The sequence below is a fragment of the Phascolarctos cinereus genome, unplaced genomic scaffold (genome assembly GCF_003287225.1).
Source record: "Phascolarctos cinereus isolate Bilbo 61053 unplaced genomic scaffold, phaCin_HiC Scaffold_7;HRSCAF=346, whole genome shotgun sequence".
In the NCBI taxonomy this organism is placed as follows: Eukaryota; Metazoa; Chordata; class Mammalia; order Diprotodontia; family Phascolarctidae; genus Phascolarctos; species Phascolarctos cinereus.
In genome coordinates, this window is record NW_027556180.1 from 72540171 (window position 1) to 72561216 (window position 21046).

The following is a 21046-nucleotide window of genomic DNA, read 5'->3' on the forward strand; positions in this document are numbered from 1 at the left end:
GGGTAGAAAACAAATTCATAAAAATCTTCAGCATTTCTATATATCAACAACAAAGTCCACCAACAAAACAGAGAAAGAGAAATTCCATTTAAAATAACTGTAGATAATATAAAATACTTGGGAGTCTACCTTCCAAACAAATCCAGAAACAATATGAACAGAATTACAAAACACTATTCAAAGAAATAATGACAGATCTAAACAATTTGAAAAATGTTAATTGCTCATGTGTAAGCCAAACCAATATAACATAAATAATACTACCTAAATTAATTGACTTGAGAAGGTCACTGAAGTGACTGAATAGTACTGAAAAGTGCTATACCAATCAAACTACCAAAGAATTATTTTATAGAATTAGAAAAAGAAATAAAATTCATCTGTAAGAACAAAAGGTGAAAAATATCAAGGAAATCAATGAAAAAAAAGTGAAAGCAGGTTTCCTAGGAATACCAGATCTCAAACTATATTATAAAGCAGTAATTACCAAAACAACCTGGTACTAAATAAGAAATAGAATGGTAGAGCAGTTGAAAAGATTAGGTATAATAACATTTGGAACTAAATGACCACAGTAATCTAGTGTTTGATAAACATGAAGAGCAAGCTTTGGGGGCAATAACTCATTATTTAATTAAAAAATAAAGGGAAAACTGAAAAGAAGTTTGGCAGAAACTAGGCATAGACTACTATCTCAAACCATATATCAAGATAAGCTCAAAATGAGTACATAATTTAGACATCCATGGTAATATCACAAGCAAATTAGAGAAACATGAACAAATACCTATCAGACTATAAAGGAAAGGGAACAGTTTATGACCAAAAAGAGTGAAAATCACTAGAAGTAAATTGGGTAATTTTGATTACATGAAATTAAAAAGGTTTTGCACACATAAAATGCAGCCAAAATTAGAAGGAGAATAGAAAATTGAGGAGGAGGGAAATTGCAGCAAATTCCTCTGATAAAGGCCTCTTTTCTCAAATATATAGGGAACTGAGCTAAATTTATAAAAAATAAAAGTCATTCCCCAATTGCTAAATTGTCAAAGGATATGAACAGGGAGTTTTCAGAAAATGAAATCAATAGTCACATGAAAAATGTTATGAATCACTAATAATTATAAAAAATGCAAATTAAAATAATTCTGAGGTACTATCTCACCTCCCTCTGATTGTCCTATGTGACAGAAAAAGAAAGGGACAATTGTTAGAGAGTATATAGAAAAATAGGGACACTAATGCATTGTTGGTGGAGTTGTGAACTAATCCATCCACTCTAGACAATTAGGAACTATACCCAAATGCCTAGAAAATTGGGCATACCCTTTGACCCAGCAATGCCACCATTAGGTCTGTATCCCAAAGAGATCAAAGAAAATGGGGGGAAAGACCCATTAATACATGGCAGATCTTTTTGAGGTGGCAAAGAATTGTAAATTGAAGGGATGTCCATCAATTGGGGAATGGCTGAACAAACAGTGGCATATAATTGTGATGGAATACTATCATGCTATAAGAAATTGCAAAGGGGATGGTTTCAGAAATATCTGCGAAGACTTACAGGAATTGTTACGTAGTGAGGTGAGTAAAACCAGAAAAAGATTGTATATAATAACAGCAATATTGTAACAGTAACCCACTGAGAAAGACTTAGCTACTATGATCAATGCAATGATCCATGACAATTCTAAAGGACTCATAATGAAAAATACTATCCCTATCCAGAAAGAGAACTGAAGAACTCTGGGTACAGACTGAAGCATTTTCCCACTATCTTTATTTTTCCTGCTTGTTTACATTACTAATATGTACATATATTTTGTATGACTTCATATGTATACTGGATATCATGGTGCTTGCCTTCTCAATGGGTGGGGGAGGGACTGGAGAAAGGAAGAGAATTCAGAATTCAAAATTTAAAAATGAATGTGAAAAACAACATATAGAAACGAAGACAGAACATTTTACTTTTTGTACCTATGTTTTCTAAATCTGCAAAGAATAAAGTGTAAAGTAGATAATCCCAAAAGAACCACAGCAACAATATAACAATGTTAACAAGAACTAATATAAAGTAAGATTTCTTCCACAGAGGTAGTTTTAAGCTTTCTGTGGTTCTGCCAAGCCTTAAACCTATTATCATCATGGCTGAACAGAACGGAGAATGGATCAAAGGATCATAAACTTAGAACTTAAACCTTCTCATTCTACAGATGAGGAAATGGACTCAGAGTGATTAAGTGAGTTGCCCAGATTCATAAAGTAAGTACCAGAGAACTGAGTACTGAGTCTAATTGTCTGAACTTCCAGCACAGGCAATGTGTGTTCTTGGCTATTAAATCCAACAGAGAGTTGTAAGAGAATGCTATATCACTCCCTTGATGTACAGGAATTAGATCAAGATATATGATTAGCCAACAGACAACTAGTCAAATAATATAAACTGGTAGTTGTCAAAGGAACAAATAAGCTTCACTTCACAACAGATATAGACTATTGGTTGTACCACTGTTGACCAAAACCAAAAGTGGTTTATTTTGGGACTGATCATATAAAAAGGCTAATGTTAAAAGCAAAAGCAAAACTGGATTTATTGGCTTGGTGCAGATTATTCAGCAAAGTGGTGGAAACTGTATACAGCTACAAAAAGTTTTCATCTACTAAATATTTAGAAAGACACAATTAGATAACTAGAATTATAAACCATAAGACTGACTTCTTTTATATATTAACATATGAGAAATCAATGTACTACAAATTCAAATCTCAAACTATTCTTGAGAATTCAACATCAAAATGTACTACAGAATCATGACAGAAAGAACTGTTGTGCACAACTCCTCAGACATGACACTACTCAATAAAAATTTAGAAATAATGTTAGAAACAATAGATGTCACCAAACAGACAACTTATACTCTCCAAACTGCATTGAATGAAAAGCTTCCAAAGTATAGAGAGTTAGGGGAAGAGATAAAAAGAAAAGATGTCAGAGGAAGTGAAGCATATGTTGTCCTTTTCATCCTGCCTGCTATTGCAGTTGCTCAAAGATATTTTTTTTAAATTTCCAGAAAACAATATATTACAATACTATTGTTCAATCACGAAAAGATGTCATTTCATTTAACTATGCAATCATCTGTAGAACATTAAGTGAATGACAGCAGAATAGTAGTAATAATAATATGGCTGAATCACGCATACTTGTTTTTAGAAAATGAGGGGTTTTTATGATAATGATGGAATATGAGGTCATTGTCACCAAAAATTACAAAAAAGATCATTCTTAAGGAGCCCAGATTTATTGTCCAATGAGGATTTTTAAAGGAAATTATAGAAAGTGTGCAATATATCACTGCAAGGGTTAAAAATTTAGCATATACTAAATACACTGAAAGACATAATAGTGACATGATTATGCAATAAAAATAGCTATTCTTCATAAAAATGACAGATGACTAATCATTGTACTACAGGTACCATATTCCAAATATCCTTGTACATCCAAATAATACAATATGCTGAAGGCAGAGTATCAGCACAGTTAAAACTTGCCCATGTTGATACATGTTGATACATGTAACCAGCACATTTTGTTGTGGAGCTAAGTTTGGCTAGGCACTCATTCTTTCCTTACTCCTTCCTTTCAAAAGAAAAGGAAGGGAACGGTTTGTTGCCGCACAACATTTTTTATTTCTCCTCTCACTGGAAAACCCAGAGATTTCATCTTTTTTTTTTTTTTTTTGCTTTCCTCCTCTAATCCACTTCTCACTCGGAAATAGGAGATTTTCTGAGGTGTCAATTGTCTGGGCCACTTGATCTGACTATAATATCTTACTTTCCAGTCATAGCTAATGGTTTAAGTTCCCATAGGTCTCTCTGCTATTTTAGGAGCTCAGCAATAAAGACTTAATAAAGTTATCACCATAATATCACTACATGTACAGCTCAAAAAACCTGCAGCTAGGAAGCCTAGCATTTTTTTTAAATACGTATTGCATTTACTTCATTAAATATTTTGTAATTGCACATAAAAAAAATTAACATTCAGCAGAACCAGGAGAACATTGTACACAGTAACAGCCACGCTGTGCAATAGTGATAGACTTAACCCTTCTCAGCAATACAAGGATCTAAGACATCGCCAAAGGCCTCATGCTGGAAAACACCATCCACATCCAAAGAAAGAACTATGGAGTTTGAATGCAGATTGAAGCATACTATTTGCTATTTTTCTTCTTCTGTTGTGCTTTGTTTCCTCTTTTTGGTGGTTCCTCCTATTGGTTCTAATTCTTACTTACAACATCACTAATGTGAAAATATGTTTAATAGGAATATATCTGTATAGCCTTTATCAGATTGTGCACCATCTTGGGAAGGGAGGTGAAGACAGAGCAGGAGAAAAATTTAAAACTCAAAAGCTTTATGGAAGTGATTGCTGATAATGCAAAATAAATTAATTAAAAATCAAAACAATAACATTCATTTTTTAAAATGTTGAGTTAGAAAATGCTCTCCCTTCCTCTTGCCCCTAGTGTGTGTGTGTATATATATATACATATATATATATATGTGTGTGTGCGTGTGTGTGTATTATATAAATTATATATATATATATATATATATATATGCACATAATAATGTTAAATATATTTCCACATTAGTCATGCTGTGAAAGAAGAATCCAAACAAAAGGAGAAAAACCATGGGAAAGAAAACAAAAAAACAAAACAAGTTAAAATGGTATGTTTCAATCTGCATTCAGACTCCATAGTTCTTTCTCTGGCTGTGGTTAGCATTTTCCTTCATGAGTCTTTTGGAATTGTCTGGGATCATTGTATTGCTAAGAAAAGCTAAGTCTGTCCACTTCCAGGAGCTAAGGTGGCAGAGTAAAAAGGTAGTCACTCTCACCCTCCCCTTATCAACCTCTGAAAACCCAGAAAATATCACCCCAGAAAAAACAAACAAAAAAAAACCTGGAACAGCTGAACTGGAAGAAAGACAGGGAACAGTAGTTCAGCAGCCCAGCAAACCAGTCTCCCAGTGCCTCAGCAAAAATAAGGGAAGCAGCACTACAAAGAGCCCCAGGCAGATAAGCACCCTGCAGCATTCATCTGAAAGGAGCTGAAGAAAGCAACCTAGAGTCTTCCTAAAGTCCCAGCCTTGCTGATTCCAACCCAACACCAGGTAAGCTGTCAGAACCCTACAGCCTCCAACTGTCAACTAAGAGGAGATCCTCAAGCCCAGGTGGTAGAGCAGGCAAACACCAACACTAGACTTCTGAGGGCCTCAGTGAGGGTGAGGAACTGGTGGAAAAATCACCAGGTGCCTCAGAACTCTACAGCAAAGGAATCTCCCAGTGCAATAGCAGAAATGAAGGAGGCAGCACTGCAAGGGGCCCCAGGCAGATAAACACCCTGCAGCACCCATCTAAAAGGAGCTGAAGAAAGCTAAAGGAAAGGAAAAGCAGGCAACCTAGAATTGCCTGAAAGTTCCAGCCTTGCTGATTCCAGCCCAACACAAGGTAAGCTGCCAAAACCGTACAGCCTCCAATTGCCAACATAAGAGGCCCCAGCACACAAAGCCAGTGACCAAGACCTAGGCTCCCAACACAAGAAGCTTGGGTCAGTGCCCTCTGTTCCCCAGCAGGAGAGCTCAATCTCTTTAAAGGCCAGGGAATAAAGAAACCATGAGTAAAAAGAAACATACCATAGATTCATATTATGAGAAGAGTGAAGATCAAGACAGAAATTCTGAAGAGGACAACATTGTCAACAAACCCACATCTGAAACATCAAAAGGAATATGAACTGGTCTGAAGCCCAAAAAGCCTTCTTAGAAGAGCTCAAGAAGGATTTTAAAAGTCAAATGAGAGAGGTAGAAGAGTCCTTAAAAAATACAATTGGCCAATTGGAAAAAAAGTACACTGAAGAAAACAAATCCCTAAAAATACAATTGGCCAATTGGAGAAGGAAGTACAAAAACTAACAGAAGAAAACAATCTGTTAAAAACTAGAATTGGACAAATGGAAACTAATGACTCTATGAGAGAGCAAGAATCAGTCAAACAGAAACAAAAAAATGAAAAAATAGATGAAAACGTAAAATACCTCATCAGTAAAACAACCAACCTGGAAAATGGATCCAGGAGGGACAATTTAAAAATTATTGGACTACCTGAAAATCATGATGAAAAAAAGAGCCTGGACAGTATCTTTCAGGAAATCATAAAGGAAAACTGGCCTGAAGTCCTAGAACCAGAAGGTAAAATAAACATAGAAAGAAGTGTTCACCACCTGAAAGAGATCCCAAATTGACAATGCCAAGTAATATAATAGCAAAATTCCAAAATTACTAGATGAAAGAGAAGGTGCTGCAAGCAGCCAGAATGAAACAATTTAATATCATGGAACCACAGTCAAGATTACATAGGACCTTGCAGCTTCTACATTAAAATACTGCAGGGTGTGGAACATGATATTCCATAAGCAAAGGAGCTTGGATTACAGCCAAGGATCAATTATCCAGCAAGAATGAACATGATTTTTCAAGGGAGGAGATGGATATTAAATGAAATAGGGGGGCTTCCAGACATTCCTGATAAAAAGACCAGAGCTCAACAAAAGATTTGATCTTCAAGTACAAGATTCAAGAAAGACATAAAAAGGTAAATGGGACAGAAAGATACAATAGGTTGTTAATAAGGGAGACTGTTTACATCCCTACAAGGGAAATGACACTTGCAACTTGAGAACTGTATTGTTATTACACCATGCTAAAGGAGTATACATAAGGGGGTTAGATATTAGTTGACTTTGATATAATGAAAAAAAAATCTAATCAAGTGGGTGAAATGGATCAAAATAAGTGGATTAGTCTGATCTTAGAAAATGTACTGAGAAAGGAGGAGGCAGACAAGGGTAAATTACATTACAGGAAAAGACAGAAAATCCTATTACAGCAGAGGGAAAGAAGGGAGGGGGTGAGCATTGTTTGAACCTTACTCTCATCAGATTTGGCTCAAGAAGGGAATAACATAATCAGTTAGGTATAGAAATCTAACTTGCCCTATAGGCAGTAGGAGAAAAGGGGAAAGAAAAGGGAGGGGGATAGAAAGAAGAAGCAGTAAGGGTAAAGGGGAAGAAAAGGGAAAGGGATAATAGAAGGGAGGAGGGACTGAAGGAAGAGTGGTCAAAAGCAAAACACTAGTGAGGGGGGAAAGGAAAAAGGAGAAAGAAAAGCATAAAAATGGAAAAGGATGGAGAAAAAGACACAGATAGTAATCATAACTGTGAATGTGAATGGGATGAACTCTCCCATAAAAGGAAAGGATTGCAGAATGGATTAAAAACCATAATCCTACAATATGTTGTTTACAGGAAACACATTTGAAAAAGAGTGACACATACAGGGTAAAGGTAAAAGGCTGGAGCAGAATATATTATGCTTCAGCTGAAGTAAAAAAAGCAGGGGTAGCAATCCTGATCTCAGACAAAGCAAAAGCAAAAATAGATCTAATCAAAAGAGATAAGGAAGGAAACTACATCCTGCTAAAAGGCACCATAGACAATGAAGTAATATCATTACTAAACATATATGCACCAAATGGTATAGCATCCAAATTCTTAGAGGAGAAGTTCAGGGAGTTACAGGAAGAAATAGACAGCAAAACTATACTAGTGGGGACCAACCTCTCTCTACTAGATAATCTAACCACAAAATAAACAAGAAAGAAGTTAAGGAGGTGAATAGAACATTAGAAAAGTTAGGTATGATAGACCTCTGGAGAAAACTGAATGGGGATAGAAAGGAATATACTTTTTCTGGGCAGTACATGGCACATACACAAAAATTGACCATGTACTAGGGCATAAAAACCTCACAATCCAATGCAGAAAGGCAGAAATATTAAATGCATCCTTTTCAGATCAGGTTGCAATAAAAATTATATGTAATAAGGGGCTATGGAAAGATAGACTAAAAAATAATTGGAAACTAAATAATCTAATCCTAAAAAATTATTGGGTCAAACAACAAATCATAGAAACAATCAATAATTTCATTCAAGAGAATGACAATAATAAGACAACATACCAAAACCTATGGGATGCAGGAAAGCAGTTCTTAGGGGAAGTTTTATATCTCTAAATGCTTACATAAATAAAATAGAAAAAGAGGAGATTAATGAATTGGGCATACAACTAAAAAAACTAGAAAAAGAACAAATTAAAAATCCTCAACTAAACACAAATTAGAAATATTGAAAACCAAAGGAAAAATTAATAAAATTGAAATTAAGAAAACTATTGAACTAATAAATAAAACTAAGAGCTGGTTTTATGAAAAAACCAATAAAATAGATAAACCTTTGGTTAATTTAATTAAAAAAAAGAAAGAAAACCAAATTACTAGTATCAAGAATGAAAAGTGCAAAGCTACCACCAAGGAGAAGGAAATTAAAACAATAATTAGGAATTATTTTGCCCAACTATATGCCAACAAATTTGACAATCTTAGTGAAATGGATACATATTTACAAAAATATAAATTGCCCAGATTAACAAAGAGGAAGTAAAATACTTAAATAACCCCATCTCAGAAAAAGAAATTGAACAAGCCATTGATGAACTCCCTAGGAAAAAATCTTCAGGGCCAGATGGATTTACATGTGAATTCTATCAAACATTTAAAGAACAATTAATTCCAATACTATATAGACTATTTGGGAAAATAGGTGAAGAAGGAGTCTTACCAAATTCTTTTTATGATACAAATATGGTGTGATACCTAAACCAGGAAGAGTCAAAATAGAGAAAGAAAATTATAGACCAATTTCTCTAATGAATATAGATGCAAAAATTTTAAACAAAATACTAGCAAATAGATTGCAGCAACTTATCACAAGAATAATACACTATGACCAGGTAGGATTTATACCAGGAATGCAGGGTTGGTTCAATATTAGGAAAACTATCAGCATCATTGAGCATATCAAACAAAACCAACAGAAACCACATGATCATCTCAACAGATGCAGAAAAAGCTTTTGATAAAATACAACACCCATTCCTATTAAAAACACTAGAAAGCATAGGTATAAATGGAGTCTTCCTTAAAATAATAAATAGCATCTATCTAAAACCTTCAGCAAGCATTATATGTAATGGGGACAGGCTAGAAGCATTTCCAATAAGATCGGGGTGAAACAAGGATGTCCATTATCACCACTGTTATTCAATATTGTACTGGAAACTTAGCTTTAGCAATAAGAGAAGAAAAAGAAATTGAAGGCATTAGAATAGGCAAAGAAGAAACAAAGCTATCACTCTTTGCAGATGACATGATGATATACTTAGAGAATCCTAGAGAATCAAGTAAAAAACTACTTGAAATAATAAACAACTTTAGCAAAGTTGCAGGCTATAAAATAAACCCACATAAATCATCAGCATTTCTATATATTACCAACAAAGCCCAACAGCAAGAGATAGAAAGAGAAATCCCATTTAAACTTACTGTAGACATTATAAAATATTTAGGAGTCTACCTCCCGAAACAAACCCAGGAACTCTATGAACACAATTACAAAACACTTTTCACACAAATAAAATCAGATCTAAATAATTGGAAAAAACATCAGTTGCTCAGGTAGGGAGCTAATATAATAAAAATGACAATCCTACCTAAGCTAATTTACTTATTCAGTGCCATACCAATCAAACTACCAAAAATTATTTTATAGAGTTAGAAAAAATAAACAGATTCATTTGGAAAAACAAAAGGTCCAGAATATCAAAGGAACTAATGAAAAGAAATGCAGGGGAAGGTGGCCTAGCAATTCCAGATCTTAAATTGTATTATAAAGCAGCAATCATCAAAACTGCTTGGTACTGGCTAAGAAATAGGGAGGTGGATCAGTGGAATAGGTTAAATATGCAAGACACAGTAGTCAATGACTATAGTAATCTATTATTTGATAAACCCAAAGACCCCAGCTTCTGGGATAAGAACCCACTCTTTGAAAAAAACTGCTGGGAAAACTGGAAAAGAGTATGGCAGAAACTAGGCATAGACCCAAATCTCACACCATATACCAAAATAAAGTCAAAATGGGTTCATGACTTAGATATAAAGGCTGATACCATAAGTAAACTGGGAGAACAAGGAATAGTTTACCTATCAGATCTATGGAGAACAGAAGAATTCATGACCAAACAGGAGATAGAGAACATTATGAAAAGCAAAATGGATAATTTTGATTACATTAAATTGAAAAGTTTTTGCACAAACAAAGCCAATGCAACTAAGATTAGAAGGAAGGTAGAAAATTGGGAAAGAATTTTTACAACCAGTCTCTCTGATAAAGGCCTCATTTCTAAAATATAGAGAATTAAGACAAATTTATAAGAACAAAGCCATTCCCCAATTGATAAATGGTCAAAGGATATGAACAGACAGTTCTCAGATGAAGAAATTAAAGCCATCTATAGTCATATGAAAAAATGCTCTAAATCATTATTGATTAGAGAAATGCAAATCAAAACAACTCTGAGGTACCACATCACACCTATCAGATTGGCCAACATGACAAAACAGGAAAATGATAAATGTTGGAGAAGATGTGGGAAAATTGGAACACTAATACATTGTTGGTGGAGTTGTGAAATGATCCAACCATTTTGGAGAACAATTTGGAACTATGCCCAAAGGGCTACAAAAATGTGCATATCCTTTGATCCAGCAATAGCACTTTTAGGACTATATCCCAAAGAGATCAAACAAATGGGAAAAGGACCCACATGTACAAAAATATTCATAGCAGCTCTTTTTGTGGTGGCAAAGAATTGGAAATTGAGAGGATGCCCATTGGGGAATGGCTGAGCAAGTTGTGGTATATGAATGTAATGGAATAATATTGTGCTATAAGAAATGATGAACAGGCTGACTTCAGAAAAACCTGGAAAGACTTGTATGGTCTGATGCTGAGTGAAGTGAGCAGAACCAAGAGACTTTGTACACAATAACAGCCATGTTGTGCATGACTAATATTGTTAAACTGAACCCTTCTCAGCATTACAAGGATCTAAGACATCTCCAGAGGCCTCGGGATGGAAAATGCTGTCCACATCCAAAGAAAGAACTATGGAAGTTGAATCGCTATCACTTTTTTTCCTTCTGTTGAGTTTTGTTTCATCTTTCTGATGGTTCCTCCTATTGATTTTAATTTTTACTTGCAACTTCACTAATGTAAAAATATGTTTAACAGGGATGTAAATGCATAGCCTATATCAGATTGTTCACTGTCTTGGGGAGGATGTGGGGGAGGAAGGGGGAGAAAAATTTTAAATTCAAAAGCATATGGAAGTGATTGTTGATAAATGAACACAAATTAATAAAATAATAAGAAAAAAAGAGCTAAGTCTATCATAGTTAATTATCATACAGTGTTGCTGTTTACAACGTTCTCTTGATTCTGCTCACTTCACTGAACATCAGTTCGTGTAAGTCTTTCCAGGTTTTTCTGAAATCTACCTGCTAATCATTTCTTATAGTATGATAGTATTCCATCACATTCATATACCACAACTTGTTCAGCCATTCTCCAATTATGGGCATCCCCTCTATTTCCAATTCTTTGCCACCACACAAAAAGAGATGCTATAAATATTTCTGTACATGTAGGTCCTTTTACCTTTTTTGTGATCTTTTTGGGATACATAGGCAGTGGTGGCACTGCTGGATCAAAGAGTATGCAGAGTTTGGTTGCCCTTTGGTCACAGTCCAAATTGCTCCCCAGATCAAGTATATTTCTTATTAAAATATATTGTTGGAATCTGGTTTCTAATCCATTTTGCTATTCTGCATCCATTTTATGTGTGAGCTTACCCTATTCACATTCAGTTATGATTACTAATTGTATATTTCCCTCCACCCAATTTTCTTCTGTTTTTCCTTCTCTTTTTATCCTTTTTCTTCCTCAACTCTATTTTTCTTCTGACCACTGTCTCCCTTAACTGTCTTCCCTTTTATAATTCCCTACTCATATATCTCTTATCCCCTTCTCCTCCTATTTCCCTATGAAATAAGATTGTTTTCTATACCCAACTGAGTATATTTTTTCCTTTTTGAACCAATTCTGATGAGAGTGAAGTTCATTGTTCCTTCCACCCATTTTCTCCTCCAGTTTTTAAAAAAGCTCTTTCTTGCATGCCTCCTGTGAGAAATTTTTCTCCATTCTACCTCTCCCTTCTCCTTTCTCCCAGTACATACCTCTTTCTCACCCCTGCAGGGATTTTTTTAAGTCATTCCAACATTATAGACTCAAATTCATGCCCTCTGTCTATGTAGACTCCTTCTAACCACCTTAATTATGATAAACATAATAGGAGTTACATGTATCAACTTCTAATACAGGAATATAAACAGTTTAATACTATTAAGTTCCTCAGGAGTACTCTCTCTGTATTTACCTTTTTATGTTTCTCTTGAATCTTGTGATTGTCCATTTTTCTATGTATCTGGTCTTTTGATCTTGAAAGTCTTATATTCCATTATATGTTGACTTTTTTTCCCCTGAAGGATTATACTTAGTTTTTTCTGGTAGGCCATTCTTGGTTGTAACCCTAGCTCCTTTGCCTTTCAGAAGATTATATTCCAAACCCTCTGATACTCTAATGTGGAACTTGCTAAATTTTGTGTGACCTTTACTATGGCTCCACAATATGTGAATGGTTTTTTTTTGTATGCTTGCAATATTTTCTCTAGGATTTGTCCATAATATGCCCAGGAGTTTGCATTTCGGGATCACTTTCAGTATGTTTTTGTGCCTCTTTTTACCAGACTTTTCATTCTTTTTTCCTAATTTTCTTGCATCACTCTCATTTCTTTTCCCAATTTTTCCTCAATAATTTTTATCGCTTTCTTTAACACTTCTAGGAATTCCTATTGGGCTTTTGGTCCAGTTAGCATTTTTTTTTGAAGCTTTGCTTGTAGCTGTTTTCACAGTGTTGTTTTCTGAGTTTATGTCTTGGTCTTCCTTCTCATTGTTACTAAAAGTTATTAAACTTTTTATGGTCTAGTTCTTTTTTATCCCTATTTGTTCATTTTTCCATCCTTTTTCTTGACTTTGAACTTTATGTTACAGTTGGTCTCTGTAACGGTTAGGGAGGCACTGTCCCAAGCTTCAGCCTTTTCAGTGCTACTGTTTTTAGGGCTAGTTCTGAGGATCTGCAAGTTTTCAGTGATTCTAAGGTGGTGTGATCCAGGGAGAGGTGTGGTTACTGCTCTCTGGGTCTTTACCCAGAAAGGGCCCCTCTACCCTGCTGCAAGCGTTAGCACTCCTTTCAGACCTGGAACTGCAACCACAAGCCCTAGTATTCCTCATGACCTTGGAACCACAACTAGGACCCCTGCTCTTTTGTGACTCATGAGGAGCCCTCCTTTCAACCCTAAAACTATGACTCTGAATAGCTTATCAGCAATAGGGTTGCCACTCAGTGTCAAATGCACCTAGTGCCAGCAATGAGTCTCCTGCAATCTCTTTCTGACCTCCCCCTCCCCTTTACTGTTTCTGAGCTAAGAGCTCCCAAAGCTGCTTCTACTGCCATTGCCCCTGTTGCAGCCACCTCCAAGGTTCACCACTGAGGCTGTCACACAACATTATAGGCTGGCTCCCATCCCCGTGTCACAGACCTCTCTTGCCAACCTCCTAAGTTGTAATACTCTGGAAAAATATCTCATTCTGACCTTTTGTTGGCTCTGCCATTCCTAAATTTTATTTGAATATTTATTTTTAAATTATTTAGAGGGGAATGTTGGGAGAGTTCATATGGGTTACTGCCTGTGCTTGGCCATCTTGGCACCCTCAGATTGGTACTTTATATGTTATTATTTTTTTTTTATTTTGGAGGCAACGGGGGTTAAATGACTTGCCCAGGTTCACACAGCTAGTTAGTAAGTGTGTGAGTCCAGATTTGAACTCATGTCCTCCTGACTCCAGGGCCAGTGCTCTATCCACTACACCACCTACCTGCTCCCTAGACTGGTACTTTGAATGAAAACAAACTAGGCTCTGCACACTTCTGGTGTGCCTTACAGTCCTTGAAGCCTTATATATTCATATAACATTTTATCAGTTATTCTGATACTAGGATCAGAGAAACAACAAGGCTACCATATTCTACTCCTAGAGGCTGGCTACACAACCCTCTCTCCTAGGTTAGAGATAGTACCACAGCCACTCTGTCCAGCATCTGTGTTTTAGATCCCCCATCAGGGGTCAGAGAAGCAGTGTGGAAGTCTTGTTCTTCACCAAAGAAGTGAATTCAGGGATTCTTTTGATGTTAGAGGGACAGTGATATGGTCCTGTTCTGTTCCTAGCCTCTGACCCCACAATAACAAACCATCCTTATTCCATAGTTCTTGCCCTTTTCATTTGTGGGTTAGTCAAATTTTTGATCTTGTGCTTGAAAGATGACCACTGTGATTTCTCTTTAGATTTCCAATCACTACTTATTTGGAAGACCTCTGATATTTTTATGGGAGTAATTGTCTGGGGGTACTAGGCTGGACTGCTTCCTCTAACTCCACCATTTTGCCTGGCTCTCCCAAGATGATAAACTTCAACCGAGGAAACAATCACAATCTTATCGGTATTTTCATTATAAATGTAACCAGAAGTTATTAAGAAGCTACAGATAAATGGAAGCATGACAGACAGTTAAATGAATAAATGAATTACTAAAGGTGGTATCATCCTGCACTCAAATGAGAGTAAGAAAAATCACTTTATGTGACATTTGGTTATTTTGCTCTAGATAAGCATAAACAAAATGACCATTATTAAGATAAATGTAGATTATGAGCTGGCAATTTTTTTTGGTCAGAGAATGAAAAAATAGAGAGATTCTACAAATAATTTGACAAAATCCACCAAACTCTTTCAGTATAAAACTGAACATAAGGGAGATTAACAAAATCATCTTGGAAAATATAGTTTGAAAATAAGAAAGAAAATAAGCCACTAAGAAAGGAAAAATGCTAATAGGTTAATCACATCTTTATATCATGAATATTTTTTTTAAATATCAAAATGTTACACTTTTACAACAAAGTAAAAGGGTGCTAAGATATTGAAAATACCTTAACAGATAAAACATGACTGATTACCAACATGGGAGTCATTCCAGAATTACATGTGAAGATCATTGATGGTTTAGAGTAAAGGTCAAAATTAACATCAAATTAGAGAAAGCAGACAAATAAGAGGATAAGTTCTGCTTTCAATTACAATAGCCTACCTTGATCTATTTAAATCAGTTAATGACTTAAAAAAATGAGGAAGTAGACAAAGTCTGATTATCTCCATATCTTAGAGAAGGTTAACTAATGGAGAATACTTTCTTTACTTTCAATATCACTGCCCCTGAAATGGTGAGATTATGGAGATAAGAAGGTTAACAAATGGGAGGTATCTCCAATTCCATTTTTGAATGAACCTTCAGATGACTAAAAATTGATAGCACTATTTTTTCTTTTAGAAATTCTAATCCTAAATTATTTGGACATAGACTAGAGGAAGGCTGAAACCAATCTTGACTGGCTTCTGCCTGGGCAGATAACTAGAGATCCTCACTCATTTCAATAACTATTAGTAGAAAGTCAGAACAAATAAATAATATCAAAAACTAAAACCCAACTCTGTAAAAGTTACTTTAAAAAAATCTCGTATGGAATTCACAGAAAAGAACCTGAATATTTGTTATGTTTAACTAATTTTCAAAATAGCTCATCATCTAAAAATGGAAGGGGGAGGCAAAAAATCCCAATGAATGATCCAGGCCCATTTAGTAAACAGTTAACACAAATTTGGATATAAAGTTGTCCAAAGATGAAAGGACAAAATGTTAGCACTTCCATGAGGATGGAAAAAGTCCCTGTGACCTTTACAACACAAAATGGTTATGGAACTGTCATCTACTCTATGGCATCTTACCATGTTTTAACTCACCAGATCCGAAAATCAACACACTATCTATTCCCCAAAATCCTCCCATCTTACTAACTTCCCAATTATTGTTGAGGGCACCACAATTCTCCTAGTCACTCAAGTTCACAACCTAGGTGTTCTCTTCAACAACTCATTTTGCTTCCTACCCCCACCCCATATCTAATCTGTTACAAAGGCCTGCAAATTTTACCTTTGTAACATCTGATAAATGTCCCCTACTGTTCTCTGACACTGCCACCACCTTGGTGCAGGCCGTCATCACCTCACAGCTAGACTATTGCCATAGCCTTCTGGTTGCTGCATCATGGCTTCCCTGACTTCCTTTAGGGTCCTAAAGCTAAATTTTCTAAATTCTAAAGGCTAAAATTCTGCCTTCTGCAGAAAGCCTTTCCCAATCCCCCTTCATTCCAAATGCCTTCCTTTGGTTGATTATTTCTAATTGATCCTGTACATAGCTTGTCTGTACAATGTTCTTTGGGTGCTGTCTCCCCTATCAGACTGTGAGTTACTTAAGATCAGAGACTTTCATTTACCTTTCTTCAGTTCCCCAACATTTAACACAGTGCCTGGCATGCAATAGGAATTTAATAAATATTTACTAACTGACTAATTAACTGACATTCATCTCTAATGATGCTTGAATATATTATTTACTATTACCCTACAATGATGATTACACATTTTATATATTCTCCACAATTGAGATTTAGTAACTTCATTCACTCAAAATTATGCCAAAAACTAATAAAAAAAAAACCCAAGAAATAATCTCTTTCCAATCCAATGGATTAAATTCTACCCAGAAATTTGGGTCATTTCTCTTATTAAATTTATTACTGTGATTAACTTCATAGGTATAATATGCAAGTTGTATTAAGCTCAAGTATAACGTTAAAAGTAGCTTAAAACTTTTCTCAGTATTTATAAATTTCTCACCAGTCTTGGATTGAAAAGTAAGAGTAGGCTTCCCAAAAGATTTTGTTTTAAGGAACACACACATGCACACACACACACATACATATATATGTATATGTACATATGTATATACACACATGTATGTATATGTGTATATACATTTGTGTATGTATATATGTGTGTATAGATAGATAGATACATAGATTGATTCATTGATCGGTTAGGAGAAAATAAATGAGGAACTTTATAGAAAAGAAGAATAATAACATGAGGGAAAAAAACACTGAAAAAGGGATGAATAGTAATTTGTGTAGCATGGAAAGTAAAACACCATAGCTGCAACAAAGAATACTCAGAGAGATATAGCTAGATATATCAAAGAGGGGCCTCTAGTGGATAGAGTGGAATATTAGCTTGAAGACTTTACATAGTAAGCACTTTTATTAACTAATGTTAATAAAAATGTTAGTTATTATTAATCAATCAATAAAGATTTATTAAGTACCTGCTATGTGGCCAAAACTGTGCTAATTACTGGACTATTTTTTTATTATTGCTATTATTGTGATTATTAATAATATTACTTTTTACGATAAGGAAGCATGATTGGCTCTTAGGTAGAGAAGTGATACAATTTGAGTACCTACTATGTGAAAGGGTAAGGAAACAAGCATTTCTATTGTGCCTATTATGTGCCAGACATGGTGGTATATGCTCTTTACAAATTTTATCTCATTTGAAAAGCATTTTTGGTAAGCACTATGGTAAGATATAAAGATGATGAGGAGAACAATACAAGACAGGTCCCTGAACAGTTGAGCTTGGCAGATAACATATGTATAGAAAAACTGGTTGTAGACAATAAAGTAGCACAAAACCACAGAGAGAACTGAAATTATTTCCATTTAAGGAGGAGGTGCTTGCTCACTTAGCATTTGGGGGAGAGGTGGGAAGTGGATCATCCTTTGAAACATTGCTAGGATTTCCATCATATTTTGAGTAGAGGCAACATCATAAGTTATAGTTAAGAGATAAGAAATCATAAAGTCTACTTAAAGAGAGCTGTTTGGTGCAGAGGGTTTGGACAGAGCACTCATTGTACTTAAGGTTGGAAAGGTAAGATCGTGCTGGGTTTTGAATCCAAGATTGTGGAGTTTCTACTATGAATTTTATTGTTTAGGCAAGAAGATCTATTGAAGCTTTTGAGCCAAGCAGAATCATATTAAAATAAGATTTATTTAATAGTGCAAATGGATTAGAATCTGAAGCTGAGTTGGAAACTGAATCACAGAATGTCATGCCTGGAATGCAACCTATCATGTATCTAGACCAACTTTCTCATTTACAGATGAAGAATCTGCAAGTCTCAGTGACTCCCCTATGGACATACTGACAGGTGGACAGCATTATGATCCTACACAGAATTACAAACTCACTTTGTTCAACTTCATGACCAGAACTTTCCCTCTACACCATGATAGTGCAGTGTTTAGGGAAGCTGGGCAGTGCAGTGAATAGAGCACTGGATGTGGACACAAGACCTGAATTCAAATCCAGCCTGAGATGGCTTGTTAGATGTGTGACCCTGGAAAGTCACATAATCTTTGTTTGCCTCAATTTTCTCACGTAAAATGGGGATGATTATAGCACCTACTACTTAGGGTTGTTACGAAGATCAAATGGGATACTATTCGCAAAGTGTTTGGCATAATATCTGACACAGAGTAAGAACTACATAAATGTTGGTTATTAGCTATTATTATTTATGTGTAAGACAGATATGACTGGTTGTATTTAGAGAGTGAAGAATTATTATTAAGAATGGTACCAACTTTTGTTCATTGTTAATGATTTTATACCAATATTATTAATAATTTGTATTATCTTTATTAACTACCAATTGTATACATAAAAGAGGTAGACAATTCAAGGCAAATATTTAGGATGAAATAATGACTATGTTTTTATGTAAGGGTTGGTGCAATACTAGTATCATATTTATATACATAATATTCAAATGAAGTTTGTTATGAAAATAATGACTCCAAGTCCCAAAATGAATTGTGATTAGTATCCAAAGAAATTCCCAGTGAATAATATAGAGTATTTCCACTTCACCAAGTATCCATCAGGAGCTTTTGTATTATACATCATTGAAAACTGGTTAGAGTCCAACAACTCAAGGAAAGAAGGATGCCTAAAACGTCTACTTCACTATATATAGTATATTTCACTATATATAGGTCTTGTGTCCACATCCAGTGCTTTGAAATCAAAGTAAATATGATTTATATTTCTAGACTAAAATACTACTTCTTTAAAGATTTATACCTAGATAATTGCAATTAATCTTTCCAAAATGACTTTGACAGTCAGATTTATAGCCAAGAAAAACAATGCTCAAATTGTTTGCTGAGCTATCAACATGAATAGCTATAGATTTTCAATATTTATGACATCTATGCATATGAATAATATCACATAAATGATGATAAATAACTCATTCTAATCCTCTTAAAGATTATTTTTATTTCCATAGTCATTTAGAAGAAGAGAAATTAATTCTTGATCTATCTGTATGTTTAAGTACTTTCAAGCATGAAGTAGGCTTCTATTTTATTTATGTGAGGTTATTTATCTTTTTAAATTTCTATTTATTACTCTATTTATTCTATTTATTTTTTTCTATTCTATTTATCTTTTATAAGCAGTAGTTCAGGGTACTCCATTTCCAAAGTCTCATTTCTAGCTCTTCTAGCTGAAGAGGCCTTTTGAGCAATGCCTAAGAGCCTGTCTCTGGGCAGAGAAGAGTATTCTAAAATGTTGCTTTATTTCAGTAGCTTTCTTCCTCACTCAAGGTGTATATGGGGGATGGCAGGTGGAGGGGAGGGAATTATTATATTCTTAACCCAAATTAAAAAAAAAATTAGCATCAAAAAATGACCCAAACCCAAGCTTTTAAATTAAACGCAAAGAGATTACCAAAATTATAACTAAAATATTTTCCATCTTTCTGATTCTAAAGTTATCATTGTGGTTGATGCATAACACCTAGAAGCTAAAGACAAGGAAAATACCCATCCATAGTTTCAGTTGCAAAGATCAGAAGTTTTAGCACCAAGTACCTATTCTCTATCTTCACTTTTTTTGAATTCCTTCAATATATACATTTACAAATATATATGTATATGCATACAAACAAAAATACACACACACACATACACATATATATATATATATACATATGTTTGTGTATGTATATTAAATTTGTATGTATATTTAAATTGTCTTATACGTTCTGAATATTTCTAAAATGAAACAAAAGGACACCCAGTCCAATTCTTGGCATTTTAATTCTGTACAGTACACTTTAGCTATATACAAATATAGCTGTGCCTCAGAAATCAGAACTGTATCAGTTAAGCCTTTTTTCAGCAACCACCTCCTCACTTTTGACCTCTCCTACTTTTTTAACAATAACTGAACTTTCCCTGTCTTCTCTTCATAACCATCAATACCCCCTCCCTATTTTCTTTGCCTATTATTTCTAGATTTTCTTCCCTTGTCTCTCTATTCATCCATGGACTGGCATATAAAAAGTGTGCCCATTAGCACTCTAGAATTTCCAACTGCTTTAAATTTATGCTATCCTCACCTGGGTAATAACCATGATCCATTTGTTATATTCTAAATTCCATGCTACTAATTTTGCTGAACAATTATAAAATCATTGTGATTGAGTCTAAAGCAAATTTAGATTACTTCCTTCATATATTTATCCATCTTCTCTCCATTTTTACTGTCATAGTCCTAGTCCATGTCCTTAGTGACATTTCCTTGGACTACTCACTGAATGAGCATAACAAATATTTCTTAAATTTTTATTTTGAGTGTAAAGGTCAGGATCCACCTTCATTCCAACAGAACATAGGAGGCTGGGTTATTCAAATGAACTAATAATTAAAACCTCATCACAATTGATATACCTAATAAGACATTATAAGTCCAGTTACCTGAAACTTTCTCTTTGATTAAGTAACACAATCAATAAATCAGAGGTATAGAATAGGTGATAACAATTTCTAGGCATCTCCATTGTACCAATCAACCAAAGGAATA

The 21046-nt window shown here is 34.7% G+C and overlaps 1 protein-coding gene and 1 non-coding gene across 2 annotated transcripts in view; one reads left to right on the plus strand and one right to left on the minus strand.

Moving 5' to 3' along the window:
- Positions 1-21046, minus strand: part of SPAG16 (sperm associated antigen 16) — a 1202663-nt gene that overhangs the window by 538545 nt on the left and 643072 nt on the right. The window lies entirely within an intron of this gene.
- Positions 15883-16006, plus strand: LOC144454895 (U6atac minor spliceosomal RNA). The gene has a single exon (XR_013483447.1). It is a non-coding gene; the product is annotated as a U6atac minor spliceosomal RNA (small nuclear RNA).